The following is a 21,164-nucleotide window of genomic DNA, read 5'->3' on the forward strand; positions in this document are numbered from 1 at the left end:
TTTGCATGATTTTGTTTTCTTTTGCACATTGGTTTGCATTGTTTTCCATAAATTCTATTGTATTTCTTTATATTCCTGTCAGAAAATGAATCTCAACATAGTATATAGTAACATGTATGTATTTTGATAATTGACTGTTCATTCCAGCTTAGACTTGATGTGAGAGTTACTGCCTTTGACTTCACCTCTGGAGCTCATTGCATGTTTCACTTTATTTCAGGGCAGGAGCTGAATGACTTTGGGATTCAATCTGAGCTTCTGTGAGCAGGTTGTTGCTAAGCAAGTGCTGCTTGATAGCATTATCAATTATCCCTTCCATCACTTTGCTGATGATAGAGAGTAAACTAATTGGGCAGTAGTTGTTTGGTTAGATTTATTCTGTTTCCTGTAAACAGGTTAGACCCGGGCAGTTTTCCTCATTCTCTGCTGGTTGCCAGTGTTGTAGCGGCACTGGAACAGCTGCAGCACTGGCATCCCCCAGAAAATGAGGTCAAGGGCACGACAAGTTGTAATTAAAGTAGATCATAAACTTTCTTTTTGGAAGTTACTCATAAGCAAGAATTTGAAGGTCATTAATCAAACTTTCATACATAGTCATGGAAAAGTACAGCACAGAAACCATCTTGTCTTTAGGATACTGTGGTATTTGGGTTATTACCGACTTGTGTTTTTTTTCTTTTAAACAAGCATTTTCACTACTAATCATGCTTTTGCAGAAGCATTATTTGTATGGTGCAAACTTATTGAAAATCTAACAATGACAGTCATGTATTTGAGAGCAAAAGAACTCTGGAAGGGGTGGGTATAGGATAGAGGTCTATGGTTGGTTACATTGAATAGTTACCTCTAAATTGAAACATTACTTGTATTATTTGAAACCCAGGAATGATGTTGAAAAGCTAGTTTCGTGTATTATTTACATTGGAATAGCCCTAATAGAGCTAACAGAGAACAAAATAAACTAGTAATGAAATTATTTTCCTTTGTGTCCCTCTTCGCATCTGGCGTGTCTCTCTTGTGTTGTACTTGTGTCTTTTGGAAGTTGTTCATTTGAAGGTACTCGAGCCCATCCTCTGGTTCTTTAGTCCTGTGAGGATGTACACGTGCTGCATGCAGGTATTATGATTGAGAAATGTTAATTGCAAAGTCACAACCATTACCTGATAACATGCCAGCAAAACTCTCGCAGCCAAGAGTTTCTTGGAAAGGATAATCCTGTTGTGCTGTTATGAACCCAGTTTCTCATTAGTTCAGTGTTCGGCATATCAGGTAAATCTTGGATTAATTCTCCAGTCTTCTTGAGACTGGATAATCTCAAAGGATGCACCAGTAAGAGTACAGGTAGTTCAACTATAATACATGTTTCCATTATGCAAACTGTATATAACATGATTGGGGACACCGTTTACATTAGTTGAATTGGTTATAATGTGATTTCCATGGGAACCTAGGGGATCTATTAAGAGTTACTTTGGAAAAAAGATAACTTGGAAAAAAACTTTATATGCAAGCTCCCCCAGTAGTAGCTGGACAGCATAGCACTTCACTGTGGAATGATTGGAAATTGTTAAGTAATCTCTTCTATGATAAACACAAGATTTTGTAGATGCTAGAAATCTTTAGCAACACACACACAAAATGCTGGAGAAGCTTTTTACTCCAGACCCGTCTACCCACTTCACCTGATCTCACCTATCATCTGCTAGTTTGTACTCCTTCCCCTCACCCCCAACTTATTCCTGCTTCTATCCCCTTCATTTCCAGTCCTGACGAAGGGTCTGAGCTGAAATGTCAACTGTTTATTCCTCTTCATAGATGCCATCTGAATTTTGAATCCCTCCAGCATCTTATGTGTGTTGCTCAGGTTTATGATATTCACGCAGAGGTACTTCGCTAAACAAGGTAACATACAGCCTTTCGTATTTGTAGCTTGCAGTAACAAAACAAACAGAGCTATTAAAAACAACTTTTTGAAAACATACCAACGTGGTGTGGGGCAGGGGGTGGAAGTAGCTGTTATTGTGAGTCTAAAACTCTCTAGCCTGAACTTTTTTTTTCCCCCATTAACACGATTGTTAGGGTAATTTCTGTAATGTGGAATTACATATATTGCGTTATGGCAGAACTACCTGTATTAAGCTGGCTCCAAAGTACCTGGGTTCAGTCACTGAAAATTAGCCAAGTTGTCATCCTTCTCCTGCTTTGTGGGTAGGGATCCCTGCAAGGAAACGTGTCTGTTGTGTAAGTGTGGAATTATATTTAGTAATGGTACCAGTTGTGGTTGAACACACAGAAGGTTCACTGACTTTCCCGAACATTCAAGGGGAGGCTGGTGATGCAGAAACCATCCTCCAGTTAAAGCAAATGAAAATGGAAAATAAGTAGAGTCAATTGATTGAGACTAATCTGTTGACAGAAAATAATTAGACAAAAAATTTACTTGCTAGGGATGTAGACAAGAGTTGTTCTAATTATTTATCTGTTAAACCCAAGAACTATCTTGACATGTGCAAAAAGAATTCCCCAGTAATTCCATGAAATTAGTTATGTGGTCTGTAAAAGCCACAAAATGTTGTTATTGCTCAATTTGTTGGGTATATTTTACTGGGACATTGCAAATTAATTGCCTTTGTCTGTCAATAATGGCCGAGACATTGATGATCTGCTTTAATTAAGTAACCTATACATGATGCATTAGTTGACCATTGTCTTTATTGGCAGATCCTATTCCAGTATAGACCAGACATTGGCTAGATTTCCTTTATTATTGATTAAAGAATAAGTATTTGGACATGTTCACTATAATTTGGCAAGTTCAGCAGTGATTTATTGTGCTGACCTAAACTGGTTATTTCATTTTTGTCATATATTTAAATGCTGTTTGTCTCAGTGATGTTTTTATTGTTTCTCTTGATCTCTTAACTATTGATGTCTTTTTACAGACATCTATTATGGAGTAAAGTTTCTTTACTATCCACCCCGACTTTGCCCTCATAACTTTGAATCCATCAATTGGCCTTTTCTGCTCCCAGGAAACCAACTGTAGCCTGTGCAGTCTCTCCTTGTAGTTGGAATGCTCCATTCCAGTCACAATCCCCGAGAGAGTTGCTGTTCAATTTGCCTATGGATGTTATAAAATATAGAATTAAAGACGGAAGAAAACAACTGTTATGCAAAATTGGAAGACCTGTTGAAGAAATAATTAACTTGCACTTCAGAACATTGAGGATGTGACACTGGAAATCTGAAAATTGCAGGAAAAGCTCCCCCATCAAAGCATCCTCCACAGCATCCCCTCACCCTTGTCCTCCCTTTTCAGTATTCAGGACTCGTCAGTAATCTTTCTGTAAATGCCTGCAAGAAAATGAATCTCAAAGTAGTAATAAATTTATTTTGAACTTTGAGGAGTGATTGTTCCTTCCTTAATTTCAATGCCCTGAATTTTCCTCTCCCATTCACTGTGTCTCCCGATCTTATCCTGAACTTTTGATTGTCCATTATCCCTATTCTAACCTCTCTATCATGTTCTCCTGTACTGTTCCAGTGCAGCTCTATATTTACTCTGGGAATAGCAGCTCAGACTCTGACTAGCTGTTGTACAACATTTTGAACTCTCAATAAATTCAGGTGTTGATTCTACTGTTTCTATTTACATTCACTGTGGACCCATCGTTTGTTTCAGCATTTGTCCTCGAATCACTTATTTGTGCCTTACACCATTTAACCATTTGCAAACAAATATGCCCTGCCTTCTTCCATCCTATCACAGACCTACCCTTTCTCTCTTTTGCCCCTCTGCATCCTATAATTTAATTCTTCTGTAACTTTGTATTTCTGATGACTAGTTATCTGATGACTTGCCTTTGACAAGGTTCCACATGGAAGGTTAGTTAGGAAGGTTCAATGGTTAGGCATTAATATCAAAGTAGTAAAATAGATTCAGCAGTGGCTGGATGGGAGATGCCAGAGAGTAGTGGTGGATAACTGTGTTTCAGATTGGAGGACGGTCTCTGTGGTGTGCCTCAAGGATCTGTACTGGGTCCAATGTTGTTTGTCATATACATTAATGATCTGGATGATGGGGTGGTAAATCGGATTAGTAAGTATGCAGATGATACTAAGATAGGTGGAGTTGTGGATAATGAAGTAGGTTTTCAAAGCTTGCAGAGAGATTTAGACCACTTAGAAGAGTGGGCTGAAAGATGGCAGATGGAGTTTAATGCTGATAAATGTGAGGTGCCACATTTTGGTAGGACTAATCAAAATAGGACATACATGGTAAATGGTAGGGCATTGAAGAATGTAGTAGAACAGAGGGATCTAGGAATAATGGTGCATAGTTCCCTGAAGTGCAATCTCATATGGATAGGGTGGTGAAGAAAGCTTTTGGTATGCTAGCCTTTATAAATCAGAGCATTGAGTATAGGAGTTAGGATGTAATGTTAAAATTGTACAAGGCATTGGTAAGGCCAAATTTGGAGTATTGTGTACAGTTCTGGTCACTGAATTATAGGAAAGATGTCAACAAAATAGAGAGAGTACAGAGAAGATTTAGTAGAATGTCACCTGGGTTTCAGCACCTGAATTATAGAGAAAGGTTGAACAAGTTAGGTCTCTATTCTTTGGAGTGTAGAAGGTTGAGGGGGGACTTGATAGAGTTATTTAAAATTATGAGGAGGATAGATAGAGTTGAGGTGGATAGGCTTTTTCCATTGAGAGTAGGGGAGATTCAAACAAGAGGACATGAGTTGAGAGTTAGGGGGCAAAAGTTTAGGGGTAACACGAGGGGGAACTTCTTTACTCAGAGAGTGGTGGCTGTGTGGAATGAGCTTCCAGTAGAAGTGGTAGAGGCAGGTTCAATATTGTCATTTAAAGTTAAATTGGATAGGTATATGGACAGGAAAGGAATGGAGGGTTATGGGTTGAGTGCAGGTCGGTGGGACTAGGTGAGAGTAAGCGTTCGAAACGGACTAGAAGGGCTGAGATGGCCTGTTTCTGTGCTGTAATTGTTATATGGTTATTGGCAAGTAATAAAACAGTCAATTCTTGCAAATTCCTTTAGAACAAGGGTCCCCAGACCTCTGGGTTCATGGTAGGGGTCCATGCATAAAAAAGGGTTGGGAACCCCTGATTTAGAATGAACAACTTGCTACCATTCTTAGCAAATTATCTATTTATTTATTTATTGAAAGACACCGCACATGTACGTGACAGCTGTTGATGTACTTAAGTCCAGTCCCTGACAGAGGGAAACTGTTCGTATATGTGTTTATACATGGCACTCTAATGAACTGAAACACCATGAAGAACAACTTCACAGAACAGGGTACTGATGGCACGTACAACCTTTGTCCTATTGGAGATAGGCAGGGGGTAAAAGCATAGTGGCTTTTGGAGCCTGAGTGATGTACTGAGAATGCCAGGAAAACAAAAATCAAATTTTATCGAGTGACTCCTTCACAAGCAGCTGGTAACTGTTAAGTAGCTGATGAAAAGACAAAATCATTGGCCCCAAGCTTTCCTACTACTCACAGCATAATAGTTCTTTTCATTACTCAGAATTTAGTGCCCCTGCGTAATAACTTTTTACCACTAAGGACTAACTCTGCCACTTTCATTTATCAGAATTATTTTGTATGTGTTGCATACATGAAATGTATCTTCTGTTTCTCATGCTGTAACACACCACCTAAAACTGAAATAATTCCTTACTGCATTTTTGAACTATGCTGGTGTAAAATTAAATGGAAGTTGATCTCTAACCCTTGCACCCAACAGACAAACTAAACGAACATAAATATTTATTTGCTTTTCTATTTAAAAAAAATGGTGTACATGCTTTCTTGTTTAAGAAAATACTAGCTCAGCAAAAATAAACATATAATTTTGAAGCAACATGCATCAAAGTTGCTGGTGAACGCAGCAGGCCAAGCAGCATCTATAGGAAGAGGCGCAGTCGACGTTTCAGGCCGAGACCCTTCGTCAGGACCCATCCACTGCTACCAACCTTATAGTTCCCACACCCCGCACTTCCCGTTTCTACCTCCTATACCCCATCCACTGCTACCAACCTTATAGTTCCCACACCCCGCACTTCCCGTTTCTACCTCCTATACCCCATCCACTGCTACCAACCTTATAGTTCCCACACCCCGCACTTCCCGTTTCTACCTCCTATACGTTCACCAGCAACTTTGATGTATGTTGCTTGAATTTCCAGCATCTGCAGAATTCCTGTTGTTTGCATATAATTTTGAACCTCGAATTGTGAGAAAGTGTTCCATTGATGCTAAGATAAAGCCACGCAATTTTTTTAACCACATCTTTAACTAGGTTTGATGCCTCTCCGTCGAGCTACAAATACAATATAGTTATTGAATTGAGACACAGGAGACTGCAGATGCTGGAATTTTGAGCAACACTACATGTTCTGGAAGAATTCAGCAAGTCGGTCAGTAGGAGAAAATATTTGAACAATGGCTATGAAAACTCCAATGACGTATCCAGGGTTGTTTATATCGAGACTGAATGTGGCAATGCTGACTTTTAAAGTGCACCATGGAAAACTGTTAATTTTCTATACCTTTAGCACTTTTCACAAATCAGGATGGTTCAATTACTTTAATCCTTTTATTTTAATACAAGATACAGTATGTAACTTCAAGATAAAAGCATATAGGGGAAACAAAGTATAGAATTTTTTGTAAGTGAGGAGACCATGGAGCAATTGCAGATTCAAAGTAAAACTACATAAAGGTTATTGTTAGGATGATATCTGTGTAACTGTTTCTGTGTGGTATTGGATAGTTTGTTGCATTTGGGTCTTGTGTGATGACCTCACCTTGTTACGGTAATCTCTGTGATACTCTTTGAAGAGATCAGATATAAAGGAAGCACAATTTTCAAATTATCAAGGGCTTATTATGTTGAAAAGGTCATATGAAATTTGAATTTGTTAGAATATATTTACGCAGTATGTTTAAATTAACAATAATTTAGTTTTAGAATAAAATTTTGCAATGTAGTTTGTCATACAAGGACATTAATACCTCTTGTTCCTTTGTCTAAGATCCTAAGTATAAAATGATGTTTTGCTTTTAAATAATGACTCAGAAGAAAAGTAGAAGAATACAATCTCTTTGTTTAAATATGACATCTGTTTTGTATTCTTACTTTCAAAATATAGCTCGCGCCTTGAAATGAGAACCTATATTCAGTCACTGCTTTCTATTTTTAAGGTATCTTCACACCTGCTTAGTGCCTGTGAGCTTGCATGATTTCATTAAATGTTATAATTTTAAAAAGGAAAGATGCTTTTTTAAATGAAAAAGCTATTTAAAAATAAACTATGATATGTTTTGAGTCGAGATGAGTAGAACAAAGTAAGCAATAGATCTTGAACAGTCTCTTGCGATCAAGGTTGATTTACTTCCATTCTGATGTAGTGAATTCTAATGCAGCCAATGTTGGAACCACAGTCCTCCATGTGTGATACAGAGGTGACTGGAAGGAGAAGTGGGTGGGGGAATGTTATGATGTGGTGTTCCCCTTTAGCTGCTGCTTCATGGCTTGTGTGTGCTCTAATATACATGACCTCAGTGTTTTCAAAACTATCCTGAACAATTCTCTCTGTGCTAAGTGATCAAGATCCTGAGGTTTGCAGGAGTCAGTTGGGAGTGTTGCACTTTTTTGATGAACACGGGCAAGAAAGACTGCATATTCTGGGATCTAGAACAAAAAAAGACCCAAAGTACTGTGATCCAAGGTGTTGACAGTTCCTTTCTTCCTCATCGGTGCTCTTTAACCCACTGAGTCCCATAAGTGGCTTGTTATTTTTATTGGATTTTAACCACATCCTTGAATATTTTAATCACAAACGAGAAAATCTGCAGATGCTGGAAATCCAAGCAACACACACAAAATGCTGGAGGAGCTTGGGAGACTAGCCAGCATCTATGGGGGAAAAAAAGTACAGTCGACGTTTAGGGCCAAGATCCTTCAGTAGGACCAGAGAAAAAAGATGAGTAGATTTAAAAGGTGGGCGAGGGGGAGAGAAACACAAGATGATAGGTGAAACCAGGAGGGAGACAGAAGAAGTAAAGAACTCGGAAGTTGATTGGTGCAAGAGATACAGGGCTGAAGAAGGGGGAATGAAATAGAAGATATAAGGCCATGAAAGAAAGAAAAGGAGAGAGGAGCACCAGAGTGAGGGGATGGGCAGGTAAGGGGATAAGGTGAGAGAGAGAAAAGGGAATAGTGAAGGAGGGACTCTCAGACACGTTCTCTTACCTGCCCTCAAACAGGATCCCACTAAGGAGCACCAGGCCATTGTCTCCCATGCCATCACTGACCTTATTAGCAATGGGGATATCCCATCCACTGCCACCAACCTCATAGTTCCCGTACCCTGCACCTCCCGTTTCTACCTCCTACCCAAGATCCACAAACCTGCTTGTCCAGGAAGACCCAAACACGAGGAATTCTGCAGATGCTGGAAATTCAAGCAACACACATCAAAGTTGCTGGTGAATGCAGCAGGCCAGGCAGCATCTCTAGGAACAGGTACAGTCGACGTTTCAGGCCGAGACCTGACGAAGGGTCTCGGCCTGAAACGTCGACTGTACCTGTTCCTAGAGATGCTGCCTGGCCTGCTGCGTTCACCAGCAACTTTGATGTGTGTCCAGGAAGACCCATTGTTTCAGCTTGTTCCTGCCTCACTGAACTCGTATCTGCATATCTCAACTTTGTTTTATCCCCCCTAGTTCAGTCCCTTCCTACCTACATCCGTGACACTTCACACACTTTGGATTTTTTCAATGATTTCAGGTTCTCTGGCCCCCATCTTATTTTCACTATGATGTCCAGACCCTATATACCTCTATCCCCCCCACCAGGAAGGCCTCAAAGCTCTCCGTTTCTTTCAGGACACCAGACCCAACCAGTTTCCCTCCACCACCACTCTCCTCTGCACAGCGGAACTTGTCCTCACTATTAATAATTTCTCCTTTGGCTCCTTCCACTTCCTCCAAATAAAAGATGTAGCCATGGGCACTCGCATGGGTCCCAGGTATGCCTGCCTTTTAGTCGGCTATGTGGAACAGTCTATGTTCCAAGCCTACACTGGCGTTCGTTCCCCACTTTTCCTACGCTACGTTGTCTGCATTGGTGCTGCTTCCTGCACCCATGCAGAAGTTGTTGACTTCATCGACTTTGCCTCCAACTTTCACCCTGCCCTCAAATTTACCTGATCCATTTCTGACACCTCCCTCCCCTTTTTCGATCTCTCTCTATCTCTGGGGACAGCTTATCTACTGATGTCGCTTATAAATCCATGGATTCTCATGGCTACTGGAACTATACCTTTTCCCACCTTGTTAATGTAAAAATGCCATCTGCTTCTCTCAACTCCTCCATCTCCACTGCATCTGCTCTCAGGATAAGGCTTTCCATTCCAGAACGAAGGAGGTATCCTCCTTCAAAGAAAGGGGCTTCCCTTCCACCATCAATGTTGCCCTCAACCACATCTCTTCTATTTCATGCATGTCTGCTCTTACCCCATTCTCCTGCCACCCTACCAGGGATAGGATTTAAGTATCTCAGAAACTGATGATCTTCTGGGATTTTCATGCATGACAGTCTTTAGACTTTACAAAGAATGGTGCAGAAAACAAAAAAAAAAATCTAGTGAGCATCCGTTCTTTGGGTGAAAAGATCTTGTTACTAAGAGTGGTCAGAGGAGAAATGCCAGATTGGTTCAAGCTGACAAGAAGGCGACAGTAACTCAAATAATGCACAACATGTTGGTTCTTAAAGTGGATATGAGGTACCTTATAAAGTGGCCATTGAGAGTGTGTTATTTTTTTTCTTCCTCCCTCCCTTTCTCCCCAGTGGCCTTAGTTTGTACATCACAGGTTAGTGGTGGTTGCTGTCTAATCATCTGAGTCATGTTTAATCACTCAGTTAGGCTACTCAGCATAAGCTGATATTGATTTTAAAGAAAATATTACTAATGTTAAAAAGAAACCAATTAAAATGTATTGGAGAATTGATAAAATATATTTAAACGCAAACAACAGGAATTCTGCAGATGCTGGAAATTCAAGCAACATACATCAAAGTTGCTGGTGAAGGGCCCCAAACAGTCCTTCCAGGTGAGGCATCACTTCACCTGTGGGTCGACTGGGGTGATATACTGCGTTCGGTGCTCCCGATGTGGCCTTTTATATATTGGTGAGACCCGACGCAGACTGGGAGACCGCTTTGCTGAACATCTACGCTCTGTCCGCCAGAGAAAACAGAATCTCCCAGTGGCCACACATTTTAATTCCACATCCCATTCCCATTCTGACATGTCTATCCACGGCCTCCTCTACTGTAAAGATGAAGCCACACTCAAGTTGGAGGAACAACACCTTATATTCCGTCTGGGTAGCCTCCAACCTGATGGCATGAACATTGACTTCTCTAACTTCCGCTAAGGCCCCACCTCCACCTCGTACCCCATCTGTTACTCATTTTTATGCACACATTCTTTCTCTCACTCTCCTTTTTCTCCCTCTGTCCCTCTGAATATACCTCTTGCCCATCCTCTGGGTCACCCCCCCGCTCCTTGTCTTTCTTCCCGGACCTCCTGTCCCATGATCCTCTCGTATCCCCTTTTGCCTATCACCTGTCCAGCTCTCGGCTCTATCCTTCCCCCTCCTGTCTTCTCCTATAATTTTTGATCTCTCCCTCCCCCTCCAACTTTCAAATCCCTTACTCACTCTTCCTTCAGTTAGTCCTGACGAAGGGTCTCGGCCTGAAACGTCGACTGCACCTCTTCCTATAGATGCTGCTTGGCCTGCTGCGTTCACCAGCAACTTTGATGTATGTTGATAAAACATATTTATCATTTTCCTACATTGTTTCATTAAACAGATACCAATGATCGAATTCAGCATAATGTTGCAGTCTACAGAGCTCTGACAGTGAGGCACTACTAACTTCCCATGGGGTTTATAATTCATATAATATTTAGCACTGCAGTTACAAATACTGATAAATCATTTAGTTCTTACGAGAGCAGGAAGACGCACTCACACTGAAACATGTTGCTTAATATAAAGTACTTTCAGTTGTATGAAGGAAAATACCTTTTGTCATTTTTTAAAAAGGTTGGCTCTTAACCTTTTATGAAATATAATAAACTTTAACTTTATTGATCTGTTTTAAATACTTAATTAACTGACATGGCTTAATCAGTGGAAAGGTGTTAACTTGAGTGTTCTGAATGTGATAACATACAGAAATTGATTCAATAGTGACAAAGTGGTCATTATTCCTGTATGTCAGAACCTGGACTAGAGTGAAACATTTGGCATAATTAGGATTCTTTCCCAAATATTTTTACTTTAAAAGGAGTAATGCTGGGCAGACCCACTTTGATGATTTAATTTCTGTGTGTGTGTGGTGGGGGTGGGGGGTGTTGTCAGAAGAAGCACAGAATGTAGTTGAATAATCTGGGATTGTCTGGGAAAATGTAGTTCATTGTTCCTTCTTAACACACACCCCGAGCAAAAATTCCATAATCCATTCCCAGTGGAATAGTTAGCAGACTGGAAGTAGGCATGAATTGGCATGCTGCCATTCTATTGCAATTATAAATGCACTGGAAGTTGATGTAATTTCCTGTTGACACACTTCAAATCAACGGTACCTTCTCAACTCCAAACTCTATGGAGTGATTCTGCTTGAGATCTGTGCTTAAGCAGGTAAGTGAAAATGAAAATACAGGGAACTATAGCTGATGTACATTAGGATATGGCTAATTCGTTTTGAAATTATTTTTTACTGTGTAGCTTAATTTACAGATTTTTTTCAATGAGAAGATTAGTAAGAACTTTGCTCTTCCCAAAATTGCATTCTTGGTGGTCAAGCCAATTCTTCCCCCTTCCCCTCCCTCTTGTTCTCTTCTAATTTTGTTTGTTTCCAGCACAACTACAGAATCCGTTTTATTGGAGTACATTGCTTCTGAGAGAAACTGATAAACAGTAGTATCAGAGGCCTAGGCAACAAAAGGGTCTGCTTTTAATTAGCTACTTGTTTTGCAAACTGTTAACTTCAGTGGAAGACAGCAGAGTGATGTGCATGATCTTCTCAATCAGTCAACGTTGGACTATGGAAGAAACTCCCCTTAATGTTTGAGGAATTAATAATATTTGACACATTTTGTTGTGCAACAACTTTTTTTTTATAAAACAGTTAATACTTATTTGTATCCTTATTTGTTGCATTTTGAAATAACTTTTGTACGGTAAGGGTGAATGAAGACGATTACGAGTGCCACATTCTTTAATTAAGGTTTTGTATGCATTTCCACTTACTGTTTGAGTGATCATAGGGCCTGCTTCAGTAAAAAATTTCTTGTTAAAACTGCATGAGAGAGAGAGAGAGATGATTAGTGGAATGAGTGATGTAATAACCAAACAAGCACAAATACACTGTGCAATTTAAACTCATTTCCAATAGAGGCATGTTAAATTGGCATTACCTTCACCATTGTTTCAGAAAAATTGCATAACAAAACATCAAGCATGTGGGAATCTGTACACCAACCTGCTTTTCTGTTCTGTTGTCCCAACAAGTGAGTAGTTGAGTTTTGATTATGCTAAGGCGTCCTTTGTGTTGATTGTGAGTTCATCAGAAATGGAATTTGGACAAAGTATAACCTATGATGATGACTACTTGTTTAATGTGGCTGATTTGGAAAGTAATTATAAATGTGTTTTACAGTTAATTTGGGCAGCTGGAGTGTACCTCTGTGAATGATGAAGTTTTATCTGTGTGTGTGTGTGTATATACACACACACACACACACACACACACACACACACACACACACACACACAAAACAGTTTTAATAGATAGTCCAGAGTTGGGTAGGAATTGCCACAGTCACAGTATGCAGGAGATTTTGCTGTTGAGGTCAAATGTGTTTATTTCAGATGGTGGTTTCATTCCATGCTCTCCAAATAGCTGCAATGCCTTGGTATATGGAGGATAACATCCTGGAGTTCAAGCTGTCAGTTGGGATGTCAGTTAAATTTCCGTGGATGAGGAGTTCATGTTTATTGTTTATGCATTTGCCCAGTCCTGTGTCTCAGTCAAATTGGGGCTTGCTGGCGAGATGTTTCTGAACTCATTGATTAACGATTAAGCCACAGTTAGTGGGTATAGAATACAACAAGGCAGGACTGGGCCTTCAGAGCCAATAGCTTCAGAACCCCCGTAACTTGGTGACATTCTGAGCTCTAGCAAAGCTATGAGTATTAGCTGTATGTCATCTGGTAGTCCAGCCGTGATTTCTGCCATGCATCCTCTCTGGTTGAATGACACTTTGGATGGAGTCTTGTGACTCAATTAATCTGATGATGTGTGTTTAAGGTAATGGGTGCTGTGTCATCTGTTAAAGTCCAAGTAGTTATTTGGCTTAATACAAGAGATAAAGATTTGTGCCAATAAATTCATCTCTTGTTGGTAGTGTTACGTACTTTGGGATGTCAGAATAAATGCCACTGTAGCTACAGTATGGTGCTTCAGGCTAGAGGTGACCTTTGTATACAGTATTCTCCCAATCTGTTCAAGTACCGGTGAATGTTAGTTGTACATGTCCAACTCACTGGGATTCAATTACAATTGTCTTGCGCCTGATAATCCCGGGCATTAAGATCTTCGAAATAATCTATCATTGTGGAAGTTAATTATTTGAATTGAATTATCTATTTCTAAATTAATTGACTGTGGTTGCATTTGCTGCTCCCCCATTGCTGTGAACACCATATTATTACAAGAATAAATCAAATCAAGGAGCACGGGAGTGTAGAATATTGGTACAAGGTAGTTGGATGTTTGTGACTATGAAATTTCGATGTGATTCTTGGAGCAGTTGGAACAACATTGGGAAAGTGAACCCAAGTGTGGAGAATGTGAATATTTTAGTTGCGGGGAGTAGTTAAGGTGGGAGTGGTAGGGGGCAGAAGGTGGTAGCCCTGAAGACATATGAGCAGATTTGGGCCTTTGGCCCATTGATTCTGCTCCACCATTCTGTCATGGCTTTTCATTATCCCTCTCAACTTCATTCTCCTGCCTTCTCCCTGTAACATTTGAAGCCGTTACTAATCAAGAAACTGTTAACCTCCACTTTAAATATACCCAATGACTTGGCCTCTACAGCCATCTGTGGCAATGAATTCACTATCATCTGGCTAAAGAAATTCCTTCTGAGAAATTCTATTCTGAGGCCATGCTCTCTGGTCCTAGAATCCCCCATGATAGGAAACATCCTCTCCACATTCACTCCATCATATTCAATAGGTTTCTGTGAGACAGACATGCAGACACACAATCCAGCAGTACAGGTCCAGAGCCATCAAATGATCCTCATACATTAACCCTCATTTTTCATTCCTGGGCTAATTCATGTTGAACCCCCTCTGGATCCTCTCTAATGCCAGCACATCCTCTTTTAGATATGGGGCCCAATACTGCTCACTATAAGTGTGGTCTGACCAGTGCCTTATAAAGCCTTAGCATTAAATCATTGCTTTTATCTTCCAGTCCTCTAGGAATGAAGGCTGATATTGCATTTGCCTTCCTTACCACGGACTCAATTTGCAAGGCAACCTTTAGGGAATCCTGCATAAGGACTTCCAAGTCCCATTATACCTTTGATTTCTGAATTTGCTTCCTGTTTTAAAAAAAAAAAAAATTCACTCCTTTATTCCTTCTACCAAAATGCGCAATCATACATTTCCCTACACTATAAAACATTATCGTAGGAAGCAGCATCCATAATCAGAGGTCCCCACCACCCAGGTCATGCTCTCTTCTCGCTGCTGCCATCTATTAGAAGGTACAAGACCCTCAGGACTTTCAACAGTGTGTGTCCGACAGAGTGATCAGCAGCACTGGGGCTCCACAGAAGACTGTCTTGTCTCCCTTTCTCTTCACCATTTACACCTTGGACTTCAACTACTGCACAGAGTCTTGTCATCTTCAGAAGTTTTCGGATGACTGTACCATAGTTGGATGCATCAGCAAGGGAGATGAGGTTGAGTACAGGGCTACCGGAGGAAACTTTGTCACATGGTGTGAGCAGAATTATCTGCAGCTTAATATGAAAAAGACTAAGGAGCTGGTGGTAGACCTGAGGAGAGCTAAGGTACCGGTGACCCCTGTTTCCATCCAGGGGGTCAGTGTGGACATGATGAAGGATTACAAATACCTGGGGATACGAGTTGACAATAAACTGGACTGGTCAAAGAACACAGGCTGTCTCCAAGAAGGGTCAGAGCCGTCTCTATTTCCTGAGGAGACTGAGGTCCTTTAACATCTGCCGGACGATGCTGAGGATGTTCTACAAGTCTGTGGTGGCCAGTGCGATCATGTTTGCTGTTGTGTGCTGGGGCAGCAGGCTGAGGGTAGCAGACACCAACAGAATCAACGAACTCATTCGTAAGGCCAGTGATGTTGTGGGGATGGAACTGGACTCTCTCACGGTGGTGTCTGAAAAGAGGATGCTGTCTAAGTTGCATGCCATCTTGGTCAATGTCTCCCATCCACTACATAATGTACTGGTTAGGCACAGGAGTACATTCAGCCAGAGACTCATTCCTCCAAGATGCAACACAGAGCGTCATAGGAAGTCATTCCTGCCTGTGGCCATCAACTTTACAACTCTTCCCTTGGAGGGTCAGACACCCTGTGCCGATAGTCTGGTCCTGGACATTTCATAATTTACTGGCATAATTTACATATTACTATTTAACTATTTATGGTTCTACTATTTATTATTTATGATGCAACTGTAACAAAAACCAATTTCCCCCTGGGATCAATAAAGTATGACTATGTCTATGACTATGACTATGACTAAGAACCATTACTACCCCTCAGCCATCAGGCTTTTGAACAAATGGAGATAACTACACTCACTTGCCCCATCATTGAAATGTTCCCTCAACCGTAGATCTCACTTGCAAAGACTCTTTATTGCATTATCTCATGTTCTCGTTATTTACTGTTATTTATTTATATTTGTATTTGCACAGTTTGTTGTCTTCTGCACTTGGTTTGTCTTTTATTGATCCTGATACAGTTACTATTTTATAGATTTGCTGAGTATGCCCAAAGAAAATGAATCTTGGGGTTGTATATGGTGACATATAAATTTGAAGTAAATGTTCAAATTTACTTTGAGCTTTGAACACTATATTCCATCTCTCACCTCTTTGCCCATTCTCCTAATCCATCCATTTCCAGATTCCCTACTCCCTTAACACTAGTTGGCTCTTTGCATTGTCCACAAACTTGGACACAAAGCCACAAAATCATTGACATATGATGTTAAAAGAAGTGATCCCAACACCAACCCTTGTGGAACACCACTAGTCACCAGCAGTCAAACAGAAAAGGCTCCCTTTATTCCCACTCTTTGTCTCCAGCCGGTTAGCCAATCTTCTATCTATACTAGTACCTTTCTTGTAATGCTATGGGCTCTAATCCTGTTTTGCAGCTTCTTGTCAATGGCCTTCTGAAAAATCCAAGTAATCAACATCCACTGACTCTTCTTTGTCTGTCCTGCCTGATATTTCCTTAGGATCCTAACAGATTTGATAGGATAAGATTTCCCCGATGCTGTGTTGACTTCAGCCTATTTTAACATGTGCCTCCAAGTATCTCGAGACTTCCTCCTTAATAATAGGTCCAACAGCTTAGCAACCACTGAAGTCAGGCTAACTTGGCCTATTATTTCCCATCTCTTGCTTCCATCTCTCCTTAAAGAGTGGAGTAACATTTACAATTTCCCAGTTCTCAAATCATTCCATAATCTGGTGATTCTTGAAAGATCACTACCAAAGCCTCCAAAATCACTTCAGCTACTTTTTTTCAGAACCATTAGAGTGTAGTCCACGTAGTCCAGGTGACTTATCTACTTTCTGTCCTTTCAGTTTCCCAAGCACACTTTCCTTAGTAACACTCAATTCTGCTCCCTGACACTCTGCAATTTCTGGCACACTGCTGGAGTCTTCCACAGTGAAGACTGATGCAAAATACTTATTCAGTTTGTCCCCCATTTCCTTGTCCCCCTCTCTAGCATTATTTTCCAGCCGTTCAATATCCATTCTCTCCTCACTTTTACTCTTTATACATCTGGAAAAAAAACTTGATATTCTCTTCTGATGAGCTTACCTTAATATTTCATCTTTTATCTCCATATTCCTTTACTTAGTTGCCTTCTGTTGGTTTTTAAAAGCTTCCCAATCTTTAGGTTCCCACTTTTTTTTGGGCTGTATTATATACCCACTCTTGCTTTTATGCTGTCTTTGACTTCCCTTGTCAGCTATGGTTGTCTCATCCATTCTAAGAAGCAAATACTACTTTGTGGTTAATCTATCCTGTGGACTTTCAAATTGCTCCCAGAAGCTTACCAGCTATTGCTGTTCTGATGTCAACTTTGGCCTGATCATCTCGCATACCCCTGTATTTTTTTTTACTTGACTGTAATACTGATACATCTGATTCCAGCTTCTCCCTCCTAAACTGCAGGATGAATTCTTTCATGTTATGATCACTATCTGTTAAGGGTTCCTTTACTGTAAACTGCCTAATCAATTCTGGTTCATTGCACAACACCCAATCTAGAATTGCTTATTCCTTGGTGAGTTCAGCCACAAGCTTCTCCAAAAAGCCATTTCGTAGGCATTTTTACAAATTCCTTCTTCTGGGATCCAGCACCAACCTAATTTGCCCACACAACCTGTAAATCGAAATCCACCATGACTATCATAACATCCCCTTTGTTACGTGTCTTTTCTGTCTCCAATTGTAACTTGTACCCCACATCATGGCCGCTGTTTGGAGGCCTGTATACAACTGCTATCAGGTATGACATTGTGGGCATCACAGAGTTCCGGCTGAAAGAAGATCATAGTCCAGAGTTTAAGATTCAAGGTTGCACATTGTTTCAAAATGACAGGCAGGTAGGCAGACAGACTGCAGTGGCTCTGTTGGTAAAAAAAAAAGATATCAAATCCTTAGAAAGAGGTGACAGGACCAGAGGATGTAGAATCCTTGTGGGTAGAGATCAGGAAATGCAATGGCTACTTTGCTTAACCCAACTCTTTATTGGCCTTTCCCAAGTGCCTAATTGATCATTATGATTGAAGCCCACTAAAAAGCCTTGAGCTCTTCTGAAATCTCATGCTGCCTCACCAAGACAAGTGACTGCTCATGATGACTGAAGCCTGCTGGAAAAAAAAAACTTGTTTGAGTAAGATTTAAAGTTCAATGAGATAGAAGGAAGGTAGTTGTTCTCAACCAGAATTATATTATCTCTGAAAGAATCATTTGGGAAAAGAAAACGAAAACTTTTTTTTCGCTGTTAATAGGCCACACTTCTTGTGTTATCCTACTAATATTTAAGTTTTTAGAACACCTTTGGATTCACAGTTATTTTGGCAGCTAATCTTTTCTCATACATTCTTATCTTTCATTTTATTTTCACTTCCCCTCCGGTTCTTTTGTCATCAGCCTGGATCTTGCTGGTATTTACAACCTGACACCTGTCATAAGCAGCCTTTTTTCAGTTTTCTACTCTTTTATCACCCCTTGCTTCTCATGGGAATTTGCTTCAATGGTACATGAACCATCTCTTTAAAGGCAATGCAATGTTTTGTTCAGTTTTTTGCCCGTCAACTTGATTCCAATTTCTCTATCCACTCCTGTGCTGTTGAAATTGGCCACCTTCTGACTAATTACTTCTATTTTGGATTGCTGACACTCCTTTTCTATAATTAACATAAATCTTACGATGATATGATCATTATCTCTACTGAAACTGGATTGGCTTGACTGTCCTCATTCTTGAGGGAGATCCCAGATTGCCTTGTAGTGAGGGGATTAGCCACAGGGGAACTCTGCACAATTTGCTTACCTCACTTATTTCTCAGATAGTCACCCATCTATCTGAAGCCTGTACCTTGGGTGTGACCAGCTCAGTAAATCTCTAAACTAGTGAGGTTCTTAACCTATTGATTGGGTCTGAGTACACCCAACTCCAAGTTCAAAGAAAATTTATCAAAGTACATACAGGTCACCATATACAACTCTGAGATTCGTTTTCTTGAGGGCAATCACAGTAAGTTCAATAAACCCATTGGAATCAATGAAAGACCACACCCAACAGTGTGGATAAGTGCAAAGTAAAGCTTATTATCAGAGTACATAAACCGCTTACAACCCTGAGATTCTTTTTCCTTGGGCATACTCAGCAAATCTATAGAATAGTAACTATAAACGGGATCAATGAAGGAGCAGGAGTGTAGAAGACTGTGCAAATGTAAATATAAATAAATAGTAATAAATGATAGCATGAAATAACAAAATAAAAAGTCCTTAATGTGAGATCATTGGTTGTTGGAACACCAGAAATAGAATGAGTGTAGTTCAAGGGTTCTTTTGTCAAGAGCCTGATGGTTGAGAGGTAGTAACTGTTCTTGAGCCTGGTGGTGTGAGTCCTGAGGCATCTGTACTTTCTACCTGATGGCAGCAGCGAGAAAGATCATGGCCTGGATGGTGAGGAACCTTGATGATACATGCTGATTTTCTGTGATGCCATTTCATGTAGATGTTGGGAAGGCTTTACCTGTGATGTACTGGGCCAAATCCACCACCTTTTGTAGGATTTTCTGCTCAGAGACAGTGGTGTTCCCATACCAGGCCATAATGCAGCCAAGTCAATACACTTTCCACCACACATCTATAGGCAACAGCTAATGTGCAAAAAATTAAATAAACAGTGCCAGTACAAAAGAAAGTGGGAAAAAGTATTGAGAACATGAGATGGAGTCCTTGAAAGTGAGTCCAGTTCTGTGGGAGTAGTCTTGTAGCATCTGTTACAGCCCTTCAGCAACTCGAGGACAATGACACCTAGTCTTTTCACCTCCACCTTCAAATGTGGAGACTGAGATGCATTTGATCAAGCCACATCCATTAGTAATAACTAGGTCACCTTTGAGTCTTGCAATGAATATCTGTAAAACAAAAAAATCAGCTTAACCAGACTGATCCTGCTGCACCACACTGCCCCTTTATAATTGAGGTTCACGTGGATTTATTTTCCTTGGGATCCACCATCTCAGCCAGAGAGTCCAATAAGGAATCACTCACCCTAGTGTTCCAGCTCAGACTTTGGTCTCCTGAGCAAAAGGTGGTTTGCAGGTGAGGGTCTTAAACTTGGCACCAAGTCTGTGATCTATTAAGTAGCAATTTTCCTTGCTGTCATGTACACTGGTGACATGGACTTTTTGCAGCAGGTATCTCCAAACCTGTATTTACTCATAGTGGGCTTAGACATCATACTGTTTTTTCATAGCAGAAAATTGTATGATTGGAAGTGATTTGATTTTGATTTTTAAAGTGATGGTTTAAATTTGATTTTAAGTTTGGTAGGTTCAGGGATATGAGAAATAAGCAAGCAAAAGTCTGTGATCAGTGTCAAAAGTTGTGCCTTTTTTCTGAAAACTGGAAAGTATGAAAAGAGCTTGTCAATATTCAAAAATAGGAGAAAGTTGAATGCAAAGCTAAGTCATCGTGATCTCTCAAAACTTGCTTGATTCTATCATTGAGAGGAGTTTCCCAGGTATGTTTTAATCTCCTCTCTGTTTCTGTTCACCCAGCTCTAAGCAACTTGATCTAAAGGTATGCTTTCTATATTTCTATTGTGCTGAATCTGTGTTCTAGATTTGATGAGCTAGCTGATGTCTAGCCACATTACATAAAACGTTCATAAGATAGTTGTGAGAAAGGGAAAGGAAATGAAGGGGTTGAGGATGAAGGTGCCTGCCTGTGGCCTTTTCCACCCAGAGGAATGCTCCATGAATTACATTGTACTAAGTACACATCGAAGGGGAAAGAAGCTAAATAATGAGGAGAAAAACAAGTAATTGAGTGAAGGGCAGAAATGAAGCTGCTGAGAGTCATGCTTCAATATGATGGTTGTGAGAAAGGGAAAGGAAGTGAAGGGGTTGAGGATGAAGGTGCCTGCCTGTGGCTTTTTCCACCCAGAGGGTAGTGTGAGATCAGTGGAATGCTCCATGAATTACATTGTACTGAGTACACATCGA

At 40.3% G+C, this 21,164-nt stretch overlaps 1 protein-coding gene across 4 annotated transcripts in view; it reads left to right on the forward strand.

The window, feature by feature from the left end:
• hecw2b (HECT, C2 and WW domain containing E3 ubiquitin protein ligase 2b) overlaps positions 1–21,164 on the forward strand; it is a 377,012-nt gene that overhangs the window by 10,674 nt on the left and 345,174 nt on the right. Inside the window, exon 1 of one of the 4 annotated variants that reach the window (XM_063051952.1) lies at positions 11,726–11,750. The exons of the other annotated variants lie outside the window; for them this stretch is intronic. The gene's annotated coding sequence lies outside the window, so the exon portion shown is untranslated. Of the gene's footprint in view, positions 1–11,725; positions 11,751–21,164 lie in introns of those variants that run through there. 4 annotated transcript variants of the gene reach the window in all.

This window comes from Mobula hypostoma, chromosome 6 (genome assembly GCF_963921235.1).
Source record: "Mobula hypostoma chromosome 6, sMobHyp1.1, whole genome shotgun sequence".
NCBI lineage: Eukaryota > Metazoa > Chordata > Chondrichthyes > Myliobatiformes > Myliobatidae > Mobula > Mobula hypostoma.